Source organism: Rhinatrema bivittatum, chromosome 13 (genome assembly GCF_901001135.1).
Source record: "Rhinatrema bivittatum chromosome 13, aRhiBiv1.1, whole genome shotgun sequence".
NCBI classification, from domain to species: Eukaryota; Metazoa; Chordata; class Amphibia; order Gymnophiona; family Rhinatrematidae; genus Rhinatrema; species Rhinatrema bivittatum.
This window is the reverse complement of record NC_042627.1, coordinates 29,458,513-29,469,102: the sequence shown is the minus strand read 5'-3', so window position 1 is coordinate 29,469,102 and position 10,590 is coordinate 29,458,513.

Below are 10,590 nucleotides of genomic sequence, written 5' to 3'. Positions count from 1 at the left end.
GCTCATGCTTTCCCCATTTGAACCCATGGACTCAGCACATATTAAATACCGCACATGGAAAGTTGTATTCCTGGTTGCAGTAACATCAGCACGAAGAGTTAGTGAATTACAGGCCTTGGTCCATTATTCTCCATATTTACAATTTCATCACCAAAAGGTAGTTCTTCGAACTCACCCATCCTTCCTACCAAAAGTGGTTTCCCAATTCCACCTCAATCAGACCATGGAATTACCCACCTTTTTACCTAAACCTCATGCAAATGATAGGGAAAAATTATTGCACACACTAGATTGCAAAAGAGCTTTAGCATTCTACAGAAAGGACAAACTCGGACTCCTGTGTTTCTCAACTCTTTGTCACTTTTGACCCAAAGGCACCTGGACTACCAGTAGCTAAACGCTGGATAGCACAGTGCATCAAATTCTATTATGATAAACAGAATTTACAGCTACACTCTGATCCTAGAGCTCACCAAGTCAGAGCAGTGGCGACCTCCTTGGCACACCTTAAGAATGTACAACTCATAGACATTTGTAAGGCAGCAACATGGTCATCACTCTTTACCTTCACATCTCACTACTGCCTTGATCAACAAGTAGCCACGGATGCGAAGATGGGGCAAGCAATCTTGCAATCTCTATCCTCTTGTCCACGGTGACTGCCACACTGTCAAAGATCACGTACAGACATATATATCAAAATAACGTGATCGAGAGCTTGGGACTCCCATGACAGCATGACTAATTCAGCCCTGCTATCGACGGGATAAAGCAAGTTTGCTTACCGTAAACGGTGTTTCCGTAGATAGCCTGATTGACAGATCCCATGACAGCATGGCTAATTCATCCTGCTATCTACGGAAACACCGTTTACGGTAAGCAAACTTGCTTTTACCATCTTAACCTCAGAAACCTGGCCTTAAAAGGCTTCTAATTTTCCAGAATGGTCCTTAAATAGGTTGGGATTGTCCTTTGAGAGGGGGCTAAAGATGCAGACCCTCACCACACCTTTAGCAACATCAATGGAAAAAAACAAAGAAAACAATGCCTATAGTAGCATAGCAGTACTGGAAGTACAATAATATTGTCATAAAAAATTAAGCTGGGCATCTTTAGAAGCAGACACTGCTTCATTAAAATAAGAAATATTTTTCCAGCATGGACTCAAGTAATAACTTTTGGTCTTATCAGATCACTTATTTTACTGACTCAACCTGTGTCTGCCACAGAAGTGTGTTCTATCCACTCGCCTCCAACACCAACAAGTAGTAGATTTGCAAGTACTATTCCTGGAGATTGTGGCTAAAATTCCACAGCATTTTCAGAGTGTGTTTCTGGCCATCCAGGAGTCAGCTGGAATATGAAGGAAAAGACCAGAAGAACTCTTACAGGTAGCTGGCAATGCCAGAGAAATCTCATAAGAACATAAGATATGCCATACTGAGTCAGACCAAGGGTCAATCCAAGTCACAAGTACCTGGCAAGTACCCAAACATTAGATATATTACAAGCTACTATTGCTTATTAATTACCATAATAGTAGTTTATGAATTTATCCCTCTAGGAACTTATCCAAACCTTTTTTAAACCCTGTTACACTAACTGCTGTACCCACATCCTCTGGCAATGAATTCCAGAGGTTAACACTATGGTCTGAGTGAAAAAGAATTTCTTCAATTTGTTTTAACTGTGGAACTTGCTAACTTCATGGAGTGCCCCCTAGTCCTTCTATTCTCTGAGAGAGTAAATAAATTTACATTAACCTGTTCAAGTCCTTTCATGATTTTGTATATCATATTCCCCCCCCCCCCCCCCCCCCCGAGTCAGTTGTCTCTTCTCCAAACTGAACAGCCCTAACTTCCTTAGCTTTTCCTCTTAGGGCAGCCTTTCCATGCCCTTTATCATTTTGGTCACCCTTCTCTGCACTTTCTCCAGTACTTGCACACAGTATTTAAGATGCAATCTCACCATGGAGCGATACAGAGGCATTATGACATCCATTGTTATATTTGTCATTCCCTTCCTAATAATTCCTATAACATTGGCAGCTTGCACTAGGGGTGTGCATTCGTTTTGAACTTAAATGGAAAACGCAACTTATTTTTTTTTTTTAACTTAAAAAAAAGATGAGGCTTAAACGATCGGATTTCCAACTTATTCAACATAGCTATGTTGAATACGTTGGAAATCGCGATTGTTGATCTAAATAAAAATTTAAACCCCTCACCCTCCTTAATCCCCCCCCAAGACTTACCAAAGCTGGCCAAAAGTTCCGTGAGGGTCCGGGAGCGGACGTGTGGGGAATCAGCTTGGGGGGGGTCAGGAGGCCCCCCCAAGCTGGCCAAAAGTTCCTTTTGAGCCCAACGAGGGGTCCGGGAGCGAACCCGAGGGGAATCACGTGACGCCGCGTCACTCTGACGTGGCGCCGACGTCACGTGATTCCCCTCGGGTTCGCTCCCGGACCCCTCGTTGGGCCCAAAGGCACTTTTGGCCAGCTTGGGGAGGTCAGGAGGCCCCTCAAGCTGGCCAAAAGTTCCTTTTGAGCCCAACGAGGGGTCCGGGAGCGAACCCGAGGGAATCACGTGACCCCCCCAAGCTGGCCAAAAGTGCCTTTTGGGCCCAATGAGGGTTCCGGGAGCGAACCCGAGGGGAATCACGTGACGCCGTGTCACTCTGACGTGGCGCCGACGTCACGTGATTCCCCTCGGGTTCACTCCCGGAACCCTCGTTGGGCCCAAAAGGCACTTTTGGCCAGCTTGGGGGGGTCAGGAGGCCCCCCCAAGCTGGCCAAAAGTTCCTTTTGAGCCCAACGAGGGGTCCGGGAGCGAACCCGAGGGGAATCACGTGACGCCGCGTCACTCTGACGTGGCGCCGACGTCACGTGATTCCCCTCGGGTTCGCTCCTGGACCCCTCGTTGGGCCCAAAAGGCACTTTTGGCCAGCTTGGGGAGGTCAGGAGGCCCCTCAAGCTGGCCAAAAGTTCCTTTGAGCCCAACGAGGGGTCCGGGAGCGAACCCGAGGGGAATCACGTGACCCCCCCAAGCTGGCCAAAAGTGCCTTTTGGGCCCAACGAGGGTTCCGGGAGCGAACCCGAGGGGAATCACGTGACGCCGTGTCACTCTGACGTGGCGCTGACGTCACGTGATTCCCCTCGGGTTCACTCCCGGAACCCTCGTTGGGCCCAAAAGGCACTTTTGGCCAGCTTGGGGGGGTCAGGAGGCCCCTCAAGCTGGCCAAAAGTTCCTTTTGAGCCCAACGAGGGGTCCGGGAGCGAACCCGAGGGGAATCACGTGACCCCCCCAAGCTGGCCAAAAGTGCCTTTTGGGCCCAACGAGGGTTCCGGGAGCGAACCCGAGGGGAATCACGTGACGCCGTGTCACTCTGACGTGGCGCCGACGTCACGTGATTCCCCTCGGGTTCACTCCCGGAACCCTCGTTGGGCCCAAAAGGCACTTTTGGCCAGCTTGGGGGGGTCAGGAGGCCCCCCAAGCTGGCCAAAAGTGCCTTTTGAGCCCAACGAGGGGTCCGGGAGCGAACCCGAGGGGAATCACGTGACGCCGCGTCACTCCGACGTGACGCCGACGTCACGTGCTCCTTGCAAAGGAGTTCAGGAATGGCGTCCTGACCCCGCTGGACCACCAGGGAGTTTTGGTAAGTCTTGGGGGGGGGGGGGATTAAGGCGGGTGAGGGGTTTAAATTTTTATTTGCACATATGGACATAGACTCAACTTATGGAATTCTCCATATGTCCATATTGACCGCAAATGGGACCCCCTTTCGACTTATGAACTTAAACTTTTGGTCTGCACATCCCTAGCTTGCACCCTCGTGTCCTCTCCCCCTTTCCTTTTAACCAGACTACAATATATTAAGCACACATACGCCAGGTTTGGTGAAAAACAGGCCACAGCTTTTATTAATTATTAACATAAAACCAAACTTTTTGGTACCAGAGTATTAGTGCATCAATCAAGATTACCATACCAGGCTTCGTACTGGTGTCCGCCATTTAAGCCAGTCCACAACACGATCTTACCGGTCCCCCGCCTTGTCCAAGCCACGGGGCCATTCCCCCGGGCAGCCCACGCCCACCTCTATGCACTTTTCTTTCTCATAGGACCCTGGTTTGTCCACAGTGTCCTCCCGGCCCCCCCAAACTTGGGTACCCCCGCCAACCCCGCTCACTGCGACATATTATACATTTGCCAATTTTCTTGCTAATATTGATTCCTGACTATCCGTTCCTATTGTCCCTAGCTACTGTGCCCTCCCTTCCCTCTCGTATTTCTTTGTTGGGTGCGTGGTTGGGTGGAAAACGTGAGCGCCGGCCAGCGAAAAGAGGCCTGGCCTGGCGCTCACCCCGAATTTAAGGCCCGAGATCTCATGAGACCCCGGGCCGAGATTGGCGCATCGACGTGCAGATCCCGAAAACGACACCCCGCCTGACCGGGGCGTCCCGTCCCGCCCCATTCGATCGCCGAGGTAAGGCGAAGCAGGTGGGGGGGGGGGAAGGGGAATCATCCCGCCAGCAAGCGCCATGTTAAGGGGGCCCTCCCCGCAGGCGCTTGTCGGTCCTTCATAACATTGGCAGCTTGCACCCTCATTTCCTCTCCCCCCTTCCTTTTAACCGAACTACAATATATTAAGCACACATACGCCAGGTTTGGTGAAAAACAGGCCGCAGCTTTTATTAATTATGAACATAAAACCAAACTTTTTGGTACCAGAGTATTAGTGCGTCAATCAAGATTACCATACTGGGCTTCATACCGGCGTCCGCCGTTTAAGCCTGTCCACCACATGATCTTACCGGCCCCCTGCCGTGTCCAAACCATGGGCCATTCCCCCGGGCAGCCCACACCCAGCTCTATGCACTTTTCCTTCTCCTAGGACCCCGGTTTATCCACCGTGTCCTCCCGGCCCACCAACTCGGGTAGCCCCACCACCGGCCCGGGATAGTGTTACACTTGTCCCGGAGCCCCCAAACACCTCTACTGTGGCCTAACCTTGGTAAACACACGCTCCAGCGCCTCCTGTATTGCATTGTTAAATAGGTCGTATCCCACGTCCGATAAGTGGATCATGTCAGGCCGATATAGGCCTACGCATGGCTCATCCGCCCACTCATGTCCTATCCTTAGTATGGCCGTTTTCTGGGCCCAAACCTTGATTGTTCGATAGCAGAGATAAGGTGAAGCGGAGGGGGATCGCCCCGCCAGCAAGCACCCTGTTAATGGGGCCTTCCCCACAGGCACTTGTTGGTCTTTCAATATTCTATTTGTTTTTTTGATCTCCCCTCATTCTCTTGCTTCTGGCCTGGTACCAGCCCCATAATGGGACTTCTATATAGTGCTGTGGTACAAGACATTCTATTTCTGTCTGTGAGTCTGGCGTTTCAACAGAATACGGTATGAAAGTATACAGACAACTCCCTCATTCTATCTTAAGGAGCCTGGTTCAGATTTCAAACCCAGTCCTCCTTAAGGCAGAATACTGCAAAGGATTCTGGGTGAAGGAAGGTTCCCTTTACCCTGGTATAACCACCCAGGCCTAGAAAGTTTGAGGCGGCCCCAGGGAGCTGGTAGAACCTCCTGGTATATTTGTACAGAATATCTTTATCTGTCAATTGTACCTGACTCAAGGTGAGCAACTGTTTTGTTTCTGTAAGTGTGAAGCACTGTAAATGCACCAGAACTGGACTAGTGAAGTTTCACTGTGCTCCTGGACTATTCCCAAGGCCTTAACACGCTGCACAGGGTAAGGAACAAAAAATGAAAAAGTGGGGGTGGGGGGTGGTAGTAGTGGAAATATCTTGATGGTTTACACTTCCTCCCTTCCACCCCCACGTTCCATTGTCTGTTCCTTTCCCTATGTTGTTGGTATTGCCCAGTGAACTGCTTCTCTTTTTCTTTGGCAAAGGCAGGAAAGGAAGTCTTCAAGTCGAACTCCGTCTCTCTCATGTCACCAGGGCTTCCTGAAATAATAGCAGCCACCTTTCTCTCCTCCCACTCCAGAGCTCAGGAGCATCAACTTGGAGGGTGCCCAAGGCCTGCCAGACTCTCAGACTGAAATATTATCTTGTACCACTGCACTGGGTAATTGCCAGGTTCTTGTGGCCTGGTTTGGCCTCTGTTGGAAACAGGATGCTGGGCTTGAAGGATCCTTGGTCTGACCCAGCATGGCAATTTCTTATTTTCTTATGTACTATAAGCAAACTAAGGGGCGAGCCCAAAAGCAAAAATACAGAACCCATTTGAACAGTCAACAAGGCTGATTTTTATGCTAATATGTAGTAATGTGCTGAATGTTTATTTTCACCGTCTATAAGAACATTTTCTACACTTCACAACTGACAACATTCTTAGAAAGATGTCACCTTCTTTTTACCAACAAGAGTATCTTCCCAGGGAAAGCTGTGACTGTTAATGGTTCATCAAAAAGCGGGTCTTATTGGCTAAAGAGAGTGTAACCGCTTCCCTTGTATGCTGCTGAAGCATGAACACTCAGTAGGCATATTATGAAATGTTTATATCAGACTACATTCATCATTGCAACCTAAGCTTGTTAATGAAGGTAGTATGTTATTTTCTACTACCCCTTGAGCCAAATGCTTGCGACAGCTCCCTACTGCATCCTAACAAATTATATGCATGAATTCCCCCTAACAAAACTGGAATCACTTCCTCCCCCTTCCCTAAAAGTACAGGCAAAGAAAAGCCTTGATGTAGTGTAGAGCCACAGAGTGTGTCACACAGTATTGCATGTCACATCTTATCTGTCTCCTAAGTCATTACGCGTCAGCCTGGCTGAGGCAGAAAAAAGGCCTAAGGATTCATGCAACTGCTGATACGGAGAAATCTCCCCAATACCTTGCAATGATTAATCAAAAGAGAATGTGCAAACTTATGCGTTTTCAAAAATATGGCTAGCTTTTACATTGTCAACACCGAATCCAAATGAAAAAAAGGGGTGGTGAGGGTATATTTAGTTTTTTTCTTATTTTTGTGTTTTCCTCTCTACTGCAAACCAAGTCTTTTTCCCATTAGGGGCATGATTAGAGCTCCCAGATTCTTTGTGCACAATTGTTCTATTATAGCATGTGTGCACAGATGAGCAAGCTGGCTTTTTTAAATTAATACTATAAAAGCTAATTATGGAGAAATTACTACTTACCTGATAATTTCTTTCCTTTAGTAAGGGCAGGTCTATCCCAATGAGTGTTCTGCACCTCTGCCAGCAGATGGAGATGAAGCAAAAGCTGACATCATTGCTATATAGTCCCGCCCCGACATTAGCCTGCCAGTATTATCTGGAGTAGGCAAACTGTGGACAAAACTGATTATACTTGAGTATTATCATCAACATCCAACCATGCATGTTTCTCAATCAACAGGAACACTGACCTCCACCAAAAATAACATAGCTAGCAAACTAAGGGCTAGAGAAGCCACTTACCAGTTTTCAACAAAGAGTAGACATCATCCTCTGCATAGTTCGCCTGAAGAGAGACTAGCTACCAATTCAAACAGCAGCAGCTGTGTGGGGGTCTAGGATTGAACTGCCCTTACACTAAAGGAAAGGAAATTATCAGGTAAGTAGTAATTTCTCCTTTCTTAGTGTTCGGGCAGGTCAATCCCAACGAGTGGGATGTACCAAAGCTAATCTCAAAAAGGGCAGGAAGCTGCCAGTGATCCAATCAATACCGCCGGCGCAAAGGTGGTGTCCTCCATAGCTCCAACATCCAAGTGGTAACACTTGGAAAGGTGTACAAAGATGACCATGTAACCACTCAGCAAATTTCAGCAGGTGACAAAGTTGCACTCACGATACTACCTGAGCCCTTGTGGAATGTGGTATAATCTGTTTCGGTAAGACAACCTCGGAAGCACATAAGCTGCCATGATGACTTCCTTAACCCAGCGGGCAATCATTGCCTGCATTGCCAGTGCTCCCTGCTTACATCTACCATGGAGCACAAACAGGTGAATAGACTTCTGAACAGCCTTAGTCACCTCCAAGTACCACAGTAAATGACACCTGACATTCAAGGAACACAAAAGGCAATACTCAGCTTCATCTCTGTCCCTGGCCAAGGCAGGCAGAGAAATGAACTGATTCAAATGGAAGGCACAGTCTGAAGTTGAACCACACCCAGAGTTAAACACTGCCAAACAAAAGTGAGACTGAAGGGCAGCTTAGTATGATTAGACTTTGAAATATCTTATGCAGAACTGCTGCTCAGCCACAACTGTTGCCTGGCCACAATAACTGAAAGCAGCTCCTCTGGTGGCTGTGTGTACCAAGTCACAGCCCACAACAGCCAAGGCGGCGGCCCAGTGTTATTTGACAGGTCCAAGATCGGACCCAGCCCCACCAGATTCTTGACAAAGACCAAAGGAAGCATGAGCTACCAAGGCGCAACAAAAAGCAATTTGCACATTGTCACTTCCTCAAAGGCTTGCTTTAGGATAGCCTCAATCCTTCAATCCTGAGCATCCTGCAGTGTCAAACCTCCCTCTACCAGGATGGTGGTACATTTCATGATGGAACATTCAGTGGCATCCACCCTAGGGAAACACAATTGCTCTCTGGTCTGCAGATCCAAGGGGTATAAACCCACCAAGTCACACCCCCTTTTAAAAGATGCCTCTGGCACACTCCATTCCAGATCAATCAACTTGAATTGTATCCAGGAGGGGAAAGAAACCAGAAGCCTTGTGCAGGGTGACCAAAATAGGATCCTTCTTCTGCATCCCCAAGGAGTCAGGCCCAGCCACTCCAAGGGTCTTCAAAGTCTGAGAGATCAAACCCGGTAACTCATCACTCTGAAACGGAGAAGAGTTCTATATGGCTCCGATCTGGGGGAATGTCCTCTTCCTCACCAGGAAAGGCAACCCCATCATCATCAGTATCATCATGATCCACAAGCATTCAAGTTCTGTCAGACCACATTGCGCTACGGCACTTGATAGTGGAGACAGGTGGGGGAACACTGAGCATACGAACCTACCTGAGTAGGTACTGCTGGCTTCAGAAGACCGACCCTGTAGAAGTGTCCGTAAGCCCTGGAAGAATTCCACCATGGAAAATGAGGATGGACCCTTTCCAGGCCCCATAGGCCTGGATCTGATGTCCTGAGTGCCAGTGTCCCCCTCGGTCCCACCTCCCCTTAGATTGAGGAGATGGACTATCACTGGCAAAAATCAGGAGGTAAAATCAGGAGGCAACGCTGACACAGGCTTAAAGAAAGCTGCAACTGAATGGCCCTGATGTAGCATGCAGCACAAATAGATAGGTTTCTTCTCTGCGGGTGCCATGCTATAAGCATGTCGACCAATAAGGCTTGCGCCTCACACATAAGCCACGCACAAAGAGGACACCCAAAAAAATGAGCATCTAAGCACACATGCCTAGGCCACTCATCCAACTGGACGCCCAAACTGGACACCCAGTACAGACGTCTAAGTTGGATGCACAAGATGTGTCTCCTGAAGCAAGAATGCCCAAACTGGACACAGACGAGAACAGGTACACACACAGACCCGCACCAACAGCCTGCAGCAAAAACCGTGCAAAACTACTCCACAGCCGAATGGGAGAAGCCTGGGAGCGTCTTTCTGATATCTCCAAATTCAGAGGCAATCCCCCGAAGGGAAATGCATGTCCACCATCTGCTGGACAGAATACTGGTGGGCTGATATCAGGGCGGGACTATATAGCCTTGATTTTGCTCAGTCTCCATTTGCTGGCAGAAGTGCATAACCCACTCATTGGGATTAACCTGCTTGAACGCTAAGGAAGCTTATATCAATGGCAGGGCCATTTAAAATTTTCTTCACCAATTTTGTATAAAAGTAAAGTACTAATATTCCTTGCAGAAACAACAAAAGAAAATCTGGTCAATGGTTGGGTCCAATGGTTAGGGAAGATGGATGTGATTGTGAAGCTCCTTGAGGTTGTGTGTATATATTTCTATTGGAGATAGATTTTATATTTTGTATTTATTTAGATTTTTTAATTGCAGCTAGAAGATAGTGCATTAAGCTAGGTAGAGAGAACATGGTACAAATCTACTCTTCTTTCACCTTTCATCCCTCCAAATCACATTAAATCTTTACTGATGGTAATTGTGCTGTTCATACGTATGACTGTACATGTAAAATTGCCCCCCCCCCCCCCCGAACCCATCACCACCCACAGCTACTAGTGTCCTCTCTTACAGTAGTATGAAGTTAACTTTTTTGAGCCTCTACAGAGGTGCTTTCTCTCCCCCCCCCTCTCCAGCAGCAGCCCAAAATGCAATAAAAGCCTGTCCGGGGACTTCTCAGCTTGAGCATTGCAGTAAAATAGCTACATGAAGGAGTACCAGGAAAGTTACCCTAACCATGCCTTTTTTTTTTTTTAATCACAGGCACTATTTTTGCTATATTTATTGCAAAATAATAAATCTAGGCCTTAGTTAAATAAATCCCATATACTACAAATGAGACAAAAAATACTATATAAGGAAGGATCATGATAATAAACAATGCTCCAAATCAAGAAGATAAGACATCTAATTCATCTGAATTAGAAAGGGCAGCTTCCAAC